Source organism: Pongo abelii, chromosome 2 (genome assembly GCF_028885655.2).
Source record: "Pongo abelii isolate AG06213 chromosome 2, NHGRI_mPonAbe1-v2.0_pri, whole genome shotgun sequence".
NCBI classification, from domain to species: Eukaryota; Metazoa; Chordata; class Mammalia; order Primates; family Hominidae; genus Pongo; species Pongo abelii.
The window spans coordinates 209,440,564-209,456,130 of record NC_085928.1 but is presented as its reverse complement, the minus strand read 5'-3'; the positions used below and the strand labels follow the sequence as shown (position 1 = coordinate 209,456,130).

The following is a 15,567-nucleotide window of genomic DNA, read 5'->3' as shown; positions in this document are numbered from 1 at the left end:
GGGGACATTGTCCACCAGGGTCGCTGACCCCTTTTAAAGTTCCAGACACGTGGCCAGCTGGTCCCCGAGAAGTTTGGTACATAGGATAAGCCAAAGCTTGCCTTCAGGAACAGGTTTTCCACCACATCGCTGCCCAAGGCCCAGGGCATCCCCAAGTTCATGTGAAGCCTGCCTGCCATGTCCACAGCCCATACCGTCCCCTCCTGGAGCCACTGGAACGCTTGTTCCTGGGCATGTAATAAACCCAGACAGCTTCAGCCTTGCAGGACAACTGTGTGCATCCGGCAACAGTAGCCAGAGGGCCCACAGAAAAAAGTCCGAGGTGAAACCAGATGCTATGAGAGTACTTTATTAGTCTAAACCACATACTATAAAAATGCTTTAAAAAGCAGCAGGAGAAGATGTGAAGACAGAAACGAACAAGTGCGTAGTGACACATGGCTGTCAGAACACAGTAAAGAATCCACACTGCTTCCCCTCTTTACCTAGGAAGGGAGAGGTTCTAGGCCACCTCCTCCTCAGCACACTCCTCATCCTCCTCCTCAGCCGTGGCATCCTGATATTGCTGATATTCAGACACCAGGTCGTTCATGTTGCTCTCGGCCTCGGTAAATTCCATCTCATCCATGCCCTCGCCCGTGTACCAGTGGAGGAAGGCCTTGCGCCTGAGCATTGCTGTAAACTGCTCTGAGACACGCCTGAAGAGTTCCTGGATAGCTGTGTTATTCCCAATGAAGGTGGCCGACATTTTCAGCCCCCGGGGTGGGATGTCACAGACGGCTGTTTTTACGTTGTTGGGGAGCCAGTCAGCAAAGTAGCTGCTGTTCTTATCTTGAATGTTGAACATCTGTTCATCCACCTCCCTCATGGGCTGCGACCCCTGAAAATGGGGCCGCCGTCAGGTAGCGGCCGTGGCGGGGGTCGCAGGCCGCCATCATGTTCTTAGCATCAAACATCTGCCGGGTGAGCTCAGCCACGGTCAAGGCCCGGTACTGCTGGCTGCCCCGGCTGGTCAGTGGGGCGAAGCCGGGCATGAAGAAATGCAGCCGGGGAAACGGGACCATGTTCACGGCCAGCTTCCGCAGGTCGGCATTCAGCTGTCCTGGGAAGCGCAGGCACGTGGTGACCCCACTCATGGTCGCAGACACCAGGTGGTTCAGGTCACTATAGGTGGGTGTGGGCAGCTTTAGGGTTCTGGAACATATGTCATACAGCACTTCGTTATCTATGCAGAAGGTCTCATCCGCGTTCTCTATGAGCTGGTGGACTGAGAGGGTGGCGTTGTAGGGCTCCACCACGGTGTCCGACACCTTGGGCGAGGGCAGGATGCTGAATGTGTTTATGATCCTGTCTGGGTACTCCTCCCGGATCTTACTAATGAGAAGGGTACCCATCCCAGACCCAGTCCCCCCACCCAGGGAGTGGGTCAGCTGGAAACCCTGCAGGCAGTCACAGCTCTCAGCCTCCTTTCTGACAACATCCATCACTGACTCCATCAGCTCCGCGCCTTCTGTGTGGTGTCCCTTGGCCCAGTTGTTTCCGGCCCCACACTGACCTGTAAGACAGTACAGCCGGTCACTCGATGGCCAGGTGTACGGTCATCAATGGTCACCACCATAATGCAAAAAGGGCCAAGTGTCACGTGTGAGGTGAGAGCACCATTCGCCCTGCAGGTGGAGCAAATGAAGCCCCCTTCCCCAGAGTTACAGGACAGCAGCTTCCCCTGTTAGAAATTAAGACAGGAGTCAAACCTGAGACGGGCTAACAGACCTCGCTGCAGGAGGCTCCTGCCCATTTTCAGGGAAGGCAGTAGCCACAGCCCCAGCTCAGCTCCCGGCAGGGACATCAGTAGCTCCTCACCTTGAGGACACACCCGGGCCTTCCTCCCAAAGCCCGTTTAGGAGAGGCACATTGAGCAACTCGACTAGGAAGATAGGAGGGCCCTAGCTCCACAGTTCCCACAGGATGAGCTTGGGGGCATTCCTAGGTTTTTGGGCTGCCCAAGGAGCCGCACCCCAGTCCTCGTCCGCAGCTCACCGAGGATGAAGTTATCTGGCCTGAAGACCTGCCCGAAGGGCCCTGAGCGCACAGAGTCCATAGTGCCGGGCTCCAGATCCACGAGCACAGCGCGGGGCACGTACCTGCCACCTGAGTGGGGCGAGAGCGCATGAGCGAGGGGAGGGCCGCGTTCCCAGGAGGGCGGTGGGGGAAGAACGGGGGTCTCACCGCTGGCCTCGTTGTAGTACACGTTGATGCGCTCCAGCTGCAAGTCGCTGTCCCCGTGGCAGGTGCCAGCGGAGTCCATGGCGTGCTCATCAGAGATCACCTCCCAAAACCGCCAGAGATGGGAGGGGCCCGACAGGCCAGGGCTGAGTCACGGAGGCGCCCCAGCCCCCCTCTCCCACCCCGACCCTCATCCGCACCCCCATCCCTAGGCCGCCATGTCCCTGGGGTCCACCCCGGCCGCCTCGCCAGCCGCCCAGTTCCACCGCGTCCCCGACAGGGAGCCCGGGGCCGCAATGCAGGGACTCCGCCCCCGCCACTGCCAACATCTTCCCCGGCCCCCGGCAGGCCCGGGCTGGGCCCTCAGAGCCCCGGCTGCCAACCTTGGCGCCGATCTGGTTCCCGCACTGCCCGGCCTGCGTGAGCACAATCTCCCTCATGGCCAAGGCGGGATCAGGGCGGCAGCAGAAGTGCGAGAAGGAGGAGCAAACGCGCAGCGACCCAGCCCGCCCTCCGCCAACGCTTAAATAGCCCCGCGCCCACCTCCCCCAGCCTCGGATTCGGCTCCCAGAATAAGCAGCAGCTTTATTTCCACACAGGTGCACCCACCTGTGAATCCCTTGGCGTTGAACGTCTGTTGGAGAGCTCAGGTGTCCTTGCATGGTCCTTTCCACGTTGGGGAAAGCTGCTCAGCTGGAGAACTTCCTCCCACGTCTTTAGTAAGACTAGATCCCTAGCTAAGCTGAAACTGAATTTTCCTCCCATGTGGGAGGGGAAGACTCTTGTTTCCGTATTCACAGAGTGCCTTTGCACCTGTCCTAGATTGATGACATATTTTTGTAATGGATGCGTCCTTTCATCTATTAGGAGACCTGTGGTTAGGAAAGGCCTTCCATATGTTAACAGGACTTAATTATACGTTTTACTTTGGAGCAGTTCAAACCCGCAGTAAGCTATGGGTGTCAGAGATAGTCAGGCCTCTGATCTAGCTAGAGTCTTCTTTAGAGTAGGATTAGCCCTTTCACCTTTCCAGAGGACTGCGGTCTCCACACAGAGTGAAGGTAATATTGGATTCTTAAAGCTGAGGATAGGTGTTGGGGTACGCCTGCTGTGAAAGATGGGCCATTGTCACTTTGCAGGCTTTTAGATTACCCTCCTCAGAAAAAACTGAGGAGTTATTTCTTCTGGTAAACGTTTTCAGATGGGGTGGGGAATGCCTCGATCTAACCAGTGAAGGTATCAGTAAGCATTAGCAAATATTTGAATCTCCTGCAGAAAGGCATGGGGTACATTAGAGTTGCCAGTTCTCACCTGGATAGGTTCCTCAACTTTGGACAGGTTTAACTGGAGAAGGAGAAAATTGCTGGCCGTTTGGGTCGTGTCAGGCACAGAGCTCACAGTGCTGAGTCACCTGTTTTAGTGTCTTGAAAAGATTTACCCCTATAAACAAATGAGACATTAACAGAAACAAGGAATCCCTTCTAGGGTGAAAAGAACCATGAAAGTGCTGAGTTATCTTCCTGTGATTGGTACTTGGCATTAGTAATTTATTACCATCATTCAGCCAGCCCAAGGGGCCCTGGACTGAAATGCAATCCCTGGCCCATTTTTGTTCTTCTTCAGAGTGTTCTGGCCCAGTACTATGTATGCTGACCAGCACGTCCATAAGCTTCACTGGCCCTTTCAGTGCAGGGGCCTTGGCTGTGGCATCTACAAGGGCATTTCCTTTTACACGGTCAGTCTCTCTTTTGATGTCCTCTGCAATTAATTATAGTCCCTTTTTGGCAGCAAAGCAGCATTCTAACAAGCTCAAAATCTGAATGATGTTGTATGGAAAAGCCCTTTGGGGTCAGGAGTCCCTACCCATTCCAAATTGCAGCATAAGCATGAAGCACTAAAAAATCATACTTGGAATCAGTGTAAATGTTAACTTTTAAATCCTTTCCAACTGCAGGGGCCTCGTAAGTTCAATTAACTCAGCTTTTTGAGCTGAGGTCGAGGCCAGCAAGGCCTTGATTCTCTTGTGCTGACTACTAATAGCATATCTAGCCCTCTGTTTTCCTGATGCATAAAACAACTTGCATCGGTTAACCACTCTGCCTTGGGATGGTCAAGGGGCTCATCTCTCTTAAGTCTGGCCTGCTAGAATAAATTTGTTTCATAACCTGTGACATGCTTTGGTTGTGTCCCCAGTCAAATCTTATCTTGAATTGTAGCTCCCATAATTCCCATATATCGTGGGAGGGACTCAGTGGGAGGTAATCGAATCAGGGGATGGGTCTTTCCCATGCTGTTCTCGTGACAGTGAATAAGCCTCATGAGATCTGATGGTTTATTTATTTATTTATTTTTGAGACAGAGTCTTGCTCTGTTGCTCAGGTTGGAGTGCATTATCATGATCTTGGCTCACTGCAACCTCTGATTCCTGGGTTCAAGCGATTCCTGTCTCAGCCTCCCGAGTAGCTGGGATTACAGGCACCTGCCATCATGCCTGTCTAATTTTTGTACTTTCAGTATAGACGCGGTTTCACCATGTTGGCCAGGCTGGCCTCGATCTCCTCACCTCAGGTCATCCACTGCTTTGGATTCCCAAAGTGCTGGGATTACAGCTGATGGTTTTATAAAGGGGAGTTTCCCTACACAAGCTCTTTTGCCTGCTGCCATGTAAGAGATGTGACTTGGTTCCTCACTTGCCTTCTGCCATGAGCGTGAGGCCTCCCCAACTATGTGCAACTGTGAGTCAATCAAACCTCTTTTCTTTACAAATTACCCAGCCTCAGATAGGTCTTTATTAGCAGCACGATAACAGACTAATACAACCTGTATGCCAGAAAGGCTGGGAGCACCTGTGGACTCTGACAGATAAGTAGCTGGGTTTATGGTTTGGCAGGCTTTAAGGGTTATATCTGGAGTGTCTAGCAATAAGGCCTGACGCTTTCATAAATATTCTCCTATTATCCACTGCTGCCCTTTAGCTTCTAGGACCACCTTCCCTTTGTGTGGGGTCAAAAACCTGTAGATGCTCTTCTAATGTTAGTTTATTAGCTTTGCCAACTAGAAAAGTGGTAGTGGCAATAGCTCTAAGACATCAAGGCTAAAAGTCAGAGGATCATTGAGGAAAGTAAAAGCTAAACTGTTTGGGGCCTCTTTCCTGGGGCAACCTCCAGGCTACTACAAAACGGAGGCGGTGAGCAGAAAGGCAACAATATGCAGAGCACTCAGGTGAGGGACAAAGAGCACAAGGTGGACAGTCCAAAAAGAGACAGTGGCAAACATCTTGTTTAGCCAAATCCATTCTTCTCAATATTCCCCAGGGCCTCTAACCCTGTGGGCTTGGCCTCTACTCTGAGTATGACACCCCCAGGTCTCTAACTTTGGGCTGAGTCTCTCATCCTAATATTATACCCTAGGGCCTCTCACTTAAGTAATAGTGGATAATCATTCTTGCCAACCTGAATGGCTTCAGGACTCTAAAAGACAGCCCACTTGCCAGCTGATTGATTCTGTGTGGATTGTTTTCCTTGGAGTGGGGGTCTTGTCTTGGTGTCCCTTCATGGTGTTGCTGAAAGATGTTGCTGGAAAAGAGGGTCCTGATACAGACCACAAAGTAGGATTCTTAGATCTTGTGCAGGAAAAAATTTGAGGTGAGTCAGAGAGCAAAGTGAAAGAAGCAAGTTTACTAGAAATGACTCCATTAGAGTTGGACATCCTCAGAAAGCAAGAGCAGGAATGCATTGTCTTTTGTTAGTGTCTCTAACTATAAAGAGAAAGATTTATAATTAAACTTGGAAGGTGCAGATGTACTCACTAAAGTCGGGGCTATTGGTTTTAACAACGACCATTAACCCATTGACCTAAGCTAGCTCATTAATATTATCTTTAAGAAAAAATGCTGCACTCCTAGGACATTTACACATTTTTCAGGCTTGGTGGAAGATGTCTTGTATGGCCATAAATATTCTGCAGTTGTAATTTGTGGCCAGTAAAAAAATGTGGCTATTTTCAGACTATAGGTATTAACCTTCTAGATGCCTTGTGAGTACCTAGCTACTCATATTAAGACAGAGTATTCTATTCATGTTCATTAAACTAGAAGCTTGGTAACCATGAGTTCCTCTAACACAGCAAGTCTACTCCTCAAGGAGAAAATGTATTTCTCAGGAATTTTGTGCATTTTGTTTGATGGCATTTGGTATGTTTACCAAAATGGCAGAAAAGAGTGAAATTAGTCCTCAAAGATTTCTCAAGATTGGATATAAAGTAAACAAAATGATTATAGTTAATATGCAAGCTGACACAGTTGATATGCAAAAGAAATTTTGTTTGAAACACAATGAGATTTTTATTTTATTATTATTATTTTGAGACAGAGTCTTGGTCTGTTGCCCAGGCTGGAGTGCAGTGCACCATCTTGCCTCACTGAAACCTCTGCCTCCCAGGTTCAAGTGATTCTCCTGCCTCAGCCTCCCAAATAGCTGGGATTACAGGTATGAATCACCACACCCAGATAATTTTTGTATCTTTAGTAGAAATGGGGTTTCACTCTGTTGCCCAGGCTGGTCTCAAACCCCTGACACCTTGGCCTACCAAATTGCTGGGATTACAGGCATGAGCCACTGCTCCCAGACACAATGAGGTTTTTAAATAATTCTGATTTCCTGCTGTTGAGCAGGGAGCTGAGCAAATTCAACAGATCATGGGCCTAAAGTAGGAGAAGACTGAGGACAAACTCTAGAACACATGTGATTAAATTAATTACAATGGAAACCAAATCAAATTTAATAAGGCCATACCTCTTAGTTTCAAGGTGTTTCCCCTCATTTTGAAATGTGGTGTTATTCAGTGGGAAAGAAAACTAGTGTTTATCTCCAGAGTAAAGAACAGGGTTCCCTGCAGGGACTGACTGACTGAGAGCTATGGCTCAGGATTAAAAATTCTTCTTTTTTCCACTTATAAACTAAAAATAAATTTCTAAGCCTCTATTGACTAAATGGACCCCTCTTCTTAGATAAGGATGTTCCAAAGTTAACCTGAAAAGCTAGTTCAAGCCCTGGGTCACACCTGCCTCATTAGACTCTCCTCCCTTTGGTTTTAATTTTAATTTTTAATTTATTTTTGTGGGTACATAGTTGGTGTATATATTTATGGGGGTATATGACATACTTTGATACAGGCATGTAATGAGTAATACATAATAAAAAACAGGGTATCCGTCCCCTCAAGCATTTATAGCTTGTGTTATAAACAATCCAATTATACTATTTTAGTTTTTATAAAATGTATAATTAAATTACTTTTTATCATAATCACCCTGTTGTGCTATCAAATACTGTCTTACTCATTCTTTCTAACAATTTTTTGTACCCATTTCGCATCCCCACTAACTCCCTGTTCCCCCACTGCCCTTCCCAGCCTCTGGGAACCACCCTTATACTCTCTATGACATCAATTGTTTCAAATTTTAGCCCCCACAAATAAGTGAGAACATGTGACATTTCTCTTTCTGTGCCTGACTTATCTCACTTAACATAAAGACTTTCAGTTCCATTTCTGTTACTGTAAATGACAGACTCTCATTCTTTCTTATAGCTGAATAGTACTCCACTGTGTATATGTACCAACCACATTTTCTCTATCGAGTCATCTGTTGATGGACATTTAGATTTCTTCCAAATCTTTGCTATTAGCAACATTTGTTTTCGACTGACTTCTGGATAACAGCCACGTTAACTGAGGTGAAATGATATCTGATTTTGGGTTTGATTTGCATTTCTATGATGATCAGTAATGTGGAGCACCTTTTCATTTGCCTGTTTTCCATTTGTATGTCTTCTTTTCATAAATGTCCATTTAAATTTTTGTCCACTCTTTAACTGATTATATTTTTTTCTATAGAATGTTTTGAACTCAATATCTTGTAGTGTATTAGTCTGTTTCTGCACTGTTATAAAAAAACTAAGACTGAATTATTTATCTATTTATGTATTGAGATGAAGTCTTGCTCTGTTGCCCAGGCTGGAGTGCACTGGTATGATCTCTGTTCACTGCAACCTCCACCTCCTAGGTTCAAGGAATTCTCTGCCTCAGCCTCTTGAGTAGCTGGGATTACAGGCACCTGACACCATGCCCAGCTAAGTTTTGTATTTTTAGTAGAGACGAGGTTTCACCATCTTGGCCAGGCTGGTCTTGAACTCCTGACTTCGTGATCCACCCGCTGCAGCCTCCCAAAGTGCTGGGATTACAGGCAGGAGCCACTGCGCCTGGCGAGACTGGGTAATTTATAAAGGAAATAGGTTTAACTGAGTCACAGTTCCACATAGCTGGGGAGGCCTCAGGAAACTTACAATCATGGCAGATGCGGAAGCAGGCACCTCTTCCATAACAGCAGGTGAGAGAACATGTACGTGAAGCAAAGAGGGAAGAGCCCCTTATAAAACCATCAGATCTCATGAGAACTCACTCATTATCAGAAGAACAGCCTGGGGGAAACCACCCCCATGATCCAATCACCTTCTACCAGGTCTCTCCCTCAACACCTGGGGATTATAATTCAATATGAGATTTGGGTGGGGACACAAAGTCTAACCATATCATATAGCTATTAATTGCTTTTCAGATGGGTAATTTACAAATATTTTCTCCCATTCTGTGGGTTTTCTCTTCACTCTTTATTGTTCCCTCCACTTTAAAAAAGCTTTCTGACTGGCTGTAATTCCATTTGTCCATGTTTGCTTTGGTTGTCTGTGCTTATGGGGCATTACTTAAGAAATTTTTGCCCAAACCAATGCCCTGAAGAGTTTCCCCAGTGTTTTCTTGTAAAATTTTGATAGTTTGAGGTGTTAGGTTTAAGTCTTTAATTCATTTTAATTTGATTTTTGTATGTGGCAAGAAATAGGGTTCTAGTTTCATTCTTCTGCCTATAGCTTGCCAGTTTTCCCAGCCCTATTTATTACAGAAACTGTCTTATTTTTTGTTGTATGTTTTTTTTTATTATTATTATACTTTAAGTTTTAGGGTACATGTGCACAATGTGCAGGTTAGTAACATATGTATACATGTGCCATGCTGGTGTGCTGCAACCATTAACTCGTCATTTAGCATTAGGTATATCTCCTAATGCTATCCCTCCCCCCCGCCACCCCACAACAGTCCCCAGAGTGTGATGTTCCCCTTCCTGTGTCCATGTGTTCTCATTGTTCAATTCCCATCTATGAGTGAGAACATGCAGTGTTTGGTTTTTTGTCCTTGTGATAGTTTACTGAGAATGATGATTTCCAATTTCATCCATGTCCCTACAAAGGACATGAACTCATCATTTTCTATGGCTGCATAGTATTCCATGGTGTATATATGCCACATTTTCTTTATCCAGTCTATCACTGTTGGACATTTGGGTTGGTTCCAAGTCTTTGCTATTGTGAATAGTGCTGCAATAAACATACGTGTGCATGTGTCTTTATGGCAGCATGATTTATAGTCCTTTGGGTATATACTCAGTAATGGGACGGGTGGGTCAAATGGTATTTCTAGTTCTAGATCCCTGAGGAATCGCCACACTGACTTCCACAATGGTTGAACTAGTTTACAGTCCCACCAACAGTGTAAAAGTGTTCCTATTTCTCCACATCCTCTCCAGCACCTGTTGTTTTCTGACTTTTTAATGATTGCCATTCTAACTGGTGTGAGATGGTATCTCATTGTGGTTTTGATTTGCATTTCTCTGATGGCCAGTGATGATGAGCATTTTTTTCATGTGTCTTTTGGCTGCATAAACGTCTTCTTTTGAGAAGTGTCTGTTCATATCCTTTGCCCACATTTTGATGGGGTTGTTTGTTTTTTTCTTGTAAATTTGTTTGAGTTCATTGTAGATTCTGGATATTAGCCCTTTGTCAGATGAGTAGGTTGCGAAAATTTTCTCCCATTTTGTAGGTTGCCTGTTCACTCTGATAGTAGTTTCTTTTGCTGTGCAGAAGCTCTTTAGTTTAATAGAAGTGGTGAGAGAGGGCATCCCTGTCTTATGCCAGTTTTCAAAGGGAATGCTTCCAGTTTTTGCCCATTCAGTATGATATTGGCTGTGGGTTTGTCATAGACAGCTCTTATTATTTTGAGATACATCCCATCAATACCTAATTTATTGAGAGTTTTTAGCATGAAGGGTTGTTGAATTTTGTCAAAGGCCTTTTCTGCATCTATTGAGATAATCATGTGGTTTTTGTCTTTGGTTCTGTTTATACGCTGGATTACGTTTACTGATTTGCATATATTGAACTAGCCTTGCATCCCAGGGATGAAGCCCACTTGATCATGGTGGATAAGCTTTTTGATGTGCTGCTGGATTCAGTTTGCCAGTATTTTATTGAGGATTTTTGCATCAATGTTCATCAAGGATATTGGTCTAAAATTCTCTTTTTTGGTTGTGTCTCTGCCCGGCTTTGGTATCAGGATGATGCTGGCCTCATAAAATGAGTTAGGGAGGATTCGCTCTTTTTCTATTGATTGGAATAGTTTCAGAAGGAATGGTACCAGTTCCTCCTTGTACCTCTGGTAGAATTCAGCTGTGAATCCATCTGGTCCTGGACTCTTTTTGGTTGGTAAGCTATTGATTATTGCCACAATTTCAGATCCTGTTATTGGTCTATTCAGAGATTCAACTTCTTCCTGGTTTAGTCTTGGGAGAGTGTATGTGTCGAGGAATTTATCCATTTCTTCTAGATTTTCTAGTTTATTTGTGTAGAGGTGTTTGTAGTATTCTCTGATGGTAGTTTGTGTTTCTGTGGGATCGGTGGTGATATCCCCTTTATCATTTTTTATTGCATCTATTTGATTCTTCTCTCTTTTTTTCTTTATTAGTCTTGCTAGCGGTCTATCAATTTTGTTGATTCTTTCAAAAAACCAGCTCCTGGATTCATTAATTTTTTGAAGGGTTTTTTTTGTCTCTATTTCCTTCAGTTCTGCTCGGATTTCAGTTATTTCTTGCCTTCTGCTAGCTTTTGAATGTGTTTGCTCTTGCTTTTCTAGTTCTTTTAATTGTGATGTTAGGGTGTCAATTTTGGATCTTTCCTGCTCTCTCTTGTGGGCATTTAGTGCTATAAATTTCCCTCTACACACTGCTTTGAATGTGTCCCAGAGATTCTGGTATGTTCTGTCTTTGTTCTCAAAGAACATCTTTGGTTTCAAAGAACATCTTTATTTCTGCCTTCATTTCGTTATGTACCCAGTAGTCACTCAGGAGCAGGTTGTTCAGTTTCCATGTAGTTGAGCGGTTTTGAGTGAGTTTCTTAATCCTGAGTTCTAGTTTGATTGCACTGTGGTCTGAGAGACAGTTTCTTATTTCTGTTCTTTTACATTTGCTGAGGAGAGCTTTACTTCCAACTATGTGGTCAATTTTGGAATAGGTGTGGTGTGGTGCTGAAAAAAAATGTATATTCTGTTGATTTGGGGTGGAGAGTTCTGTAGATGTCTATTAGGTCCGCTTGGTGCAGAGCTGAGTTCAATTCCTGGGTATCCTTGTTAACTTTCTGCCTCATTGATCTGTCTAATGTTGACAGTGGGGTGTTAAAGTCTCCCATTATTATTGTGTGGGAGTCTAAGTCTCTTTGTAGGTCACTCAGGACTTGCTTTATGAATCTGGGTGCTCCTGTATTGGGTGCATATATATTTAGGATAGTTAGCTCTTCTTGAATTGACCCCTTTACCATTATGTAATGGCCTTCTTTGTCTCTTTTGATCTTTGTTGGTTTAAAGTCTGTTTTATCAGAGACTAGGATTGCAACCCCTGCCTTTTTTTGTTGTATGTTATTGACACTTTTGTTGAAAATAAGTTTAGTTTAGCTGTATGAGTTTGTTTCTAAGTTCTCTATTTCATTCCATTTGTCTTTATGTCTTTTTATTCTAGTGTCATGCTGTTTTAATTACTATAGCTTGATAGTATAATTTAAAACCAGGTAATAGGATCCCTCCAGTTTTGATTTATATACTCAGAATAGCTTTGACTATCTATTATGGTGTTTTGTGGTTCCATATATATTTCAGGCTTTTTTCTGTTTCTGTGAGGAATGTCATTGTTATTTTGATAGAGATGGCATGCAATGTATAGATTGCTTTGGATCATATGGACATTTTTTAAAATACTGATTATTCAAATCTGTGAACATAGAAATAACTTTCCATTTTTTTGTCTTCTCTTTCATTTCTTTTATCAGTGTTTTACATTTTTAATTGTTGAGAACTTTTATTTCTTTGGTAAATTCTCACACATTTTGTTTTATTTGTGGCTACTGCAAATAGGATTACTTTTTTGAGTTCTTTTTCAGTTTGTTGACTGTTGGCATATAGAAATCCTACTGATTTGTATATGTTGATTTTATATTCTGCAAATTTACTCAAGTTATTACTTCTAATAGTATTTTGATGGATATATTAGGCCATTCTCACATTGCTGTAAAAATAATCAGTGACTGGTTAATTTATAAAGGAAATAGGTTTAATTGGCTCATGGCTCTACAGGCTGTACAGAAAGCATAGCAGTGGCTTCTGCTTCTGGTGAAGCCTCTGACAACTGACAATCAAGGTGAAAAATAAATCCTGTGCTTGCACATCACATGGTAAGTGCGAGGGCAGGGGGGAAGTGCTACACACTTGTAGATAACCAGCTCTCATGAAAACTTACTATTATGAGAATGGCACCAAAGGAAATTATGCCCAACTGTTCATGGAAATCCTGCCTTCATGATTCAATCACCTCCCCACTAGGCCCACTTCCAACATTGAGGATTACATTTCAATATAAGATTTTGGTGGGAACACACACCTAAACTATATCATTTTGCCCCTGGCCATTCCAAATCTCATATCCTTCTCATATTTCAAAATACAATCATGACATCCCAATAATCCCCAAAGTCTTAACTCATTTCAGCCTTAACTCAAAAGTCAAAAGTCTCATCTAAGACAAAGCTAGTTTATTCCTCCTATAAGCCTGTAAAATAAAAAACAAATTAGGTACTTCCAAGATACAAATGGGGCATCAGCATTGGGTAAATACTCCTATTCTAAAAGGAAGAAATCAGCTAAAAGAAAGAGGCCACAGGACCCATACAAGTCTGAAACCCAGAAGGGGAGTTATTGAATTGTAAGGCTCTAAAATAATTATTTTTGACTCTATGTCCCATTTCCAGGGCACATTAATGCCTTGGGACATTTAGACCTTGTGGCTTTGCATGGTTCAGCCCCCACAGCTGCTCTCATGGGCTGGTATTGTGTGCCTCTGGCTGGTTTTGTGTGCTTCTGGCTTTTCCAGGTGCAAAGTGCAGGCTGTAGCTAGATCTACCATTCTGGGGTCTGGAGGACAGTGATCCTCTCCTCACAGATCTACTAGGCCACGCCCCAGTGGGGAACCCACATGGGGACTGTAACCCTACATTTCTTCTCTGAATTGTTTTAGTAGAGGTTCTCCATGAGGGCTCCACCCCTGCAGCATGCTTCTGCCTGCACACCCTGGCTTTTTTATACATTATTTGAAGTAAAGGTGGAGTCTCCCAAGTCTCAACTCTTGCGTTTTGTACACTCACAGGCCTAACACCATATGAAAGCTACCAAGGCTTATGGCTTGCACCCTCTGAAGCAGTGACTGGAGTTGTAACTGGGCCAATTTGTGCTACACCTGGAGCAGAAGCAGTGGCCAGGATGCAGGGAGCCATGTTCTAAGGCTACCCAAGGCAGCAGTTCCTGGGCCTGATCCCAGAAACTATTCTCTTCTTTTAGGCCTTAGGGTCTGTGATTGGGGGCTGCCTTTTAGATTTCTAAAATGCCTTCAATTCCTCTTTCCCATTGTCTTGGCTATCAACACTTGCTTTTTTTTTTTTTAAGTTATACAAATATCTCTAACAAGTGATTGCTCCACAGCCTGCTCGAGTTCCTCTCTTGTAAAAGCTTTTTATTTTTCTGCCACATGACTAGGCTGCAAAGTTTTTAAGCTTTTACATTATGCTTCCCTTGTAAGTAAAAATAAATTACAACTTACTTTTTTTTGCTCCAACATGTAAGCATAGGTTGTTAGAAGCAGCCAGGCCACATCTTGAATGCTTTGATGCTTAGACATTTTTCCAACAGAAACCCTAAATCATCACTTTCAAATTCAAACTTTTATATATCCCTAGGGCATGACAGAAATTCAGCCAACCACTTTGCTAAGACAACATGAATGACCTGTGCTTCGGTCCTAATAAGTTTCTAATTTTCATCTGAGACCTCCTCAGCTCAGCCTTCACTGTCCAGATCACTATCAGCATTTTGGTCACAGCCATTCAAAGTTAAGAAAATGTCAACTTTCCCTCATTTTTCTGTCTTCTTCTGAGTCCTACAAAGTCTTCCAACCTCTGCCTGTTTACCCAATTACAAAGCTGATTCCACATTTTCAGGTATTCTTATAACAATTTTCCACTCCTTTGTGCCAATTTTCTGTATTAAGCTTTTTTCCCATCACTATAAATACCTGAGACTGGGTAATTTATTTTTTAAAAAGGAGGTTTAAGTGGCTCATGATTCTACAGACTGTAGAGAAGACACAGCACTGGCATGCACTTCTGGGAAGGCCTCTGGAAGTTTACAGTCATGGCAAAAGTTGAAGCAGAATCTTGCACATCATAGGGCAAAAAGCAGGAGCAAACAACAGAGGGGCGAGTTGTTACACACCTTTAAATAACCAGGTCTTACGGGAACTCACTCACTATCATGAAGATAGTACCAAATGGGATGGTGCTAAGCCATTTATGAGTAATCCACCCCAATGGTTACATCACCTTTCACCTGGCCCAGCTCCAACACTGAGAATTACATTTAAATATGAGATTTGGGAGGCGACACACATTCAAACCCTATCAGAGGAGTCTTTACGTTTTTCCAAATATAAGATTATATCACTGGCAAAAGCAATAATTTGACTTCTTTTCCAATTGGGATGCATTTTATTGCTTTCTCCTGTCTGATTGCTCCAGACAGGACTTTCAGAATTATGTTGAACCACAGTGGTAAAAGTGGATATTCTTGTCATCTTCCAGATTTTAGAGGAAAGGCTTTTAGTTTTTCCCCACTTAGTATGATACTAGCTGTGGGTCTGTCATATATGACTTTTATTATATTGAGATATGTTCACTCCATACCCAGTTTTCAAAGGGTTTATTATTAAAGAATATTAAATTTTATCAAATACTTTTTTAGCATAATGGAAATGATTATATGGATTTTGTCCTTCATTCTTTTTTTTTTTTTTTTTTTTTTGAGATGAAGTCTTCCTCTGTCACGCAGGCTGGAGTGCAATGGCATGATCTCAGCTCACTGCAACCT

The 15,567-nt window shown here is 43.6% G+C and overlaps 1 pseudogene; it reads right to left on the bottom strand.

Annotated features, from left to right (window-relative positions):
* Nucleotides 1-370: 370 nt before the first annotated feature.
* LOC129058765 (tubulin beta-8 chain-like) lies at nt 371-2,353 on the bottom strand (annotated as a pseudogene).
* Nucleotides 2,354-15,567: the final 13,214 nt, after the last annotated feature.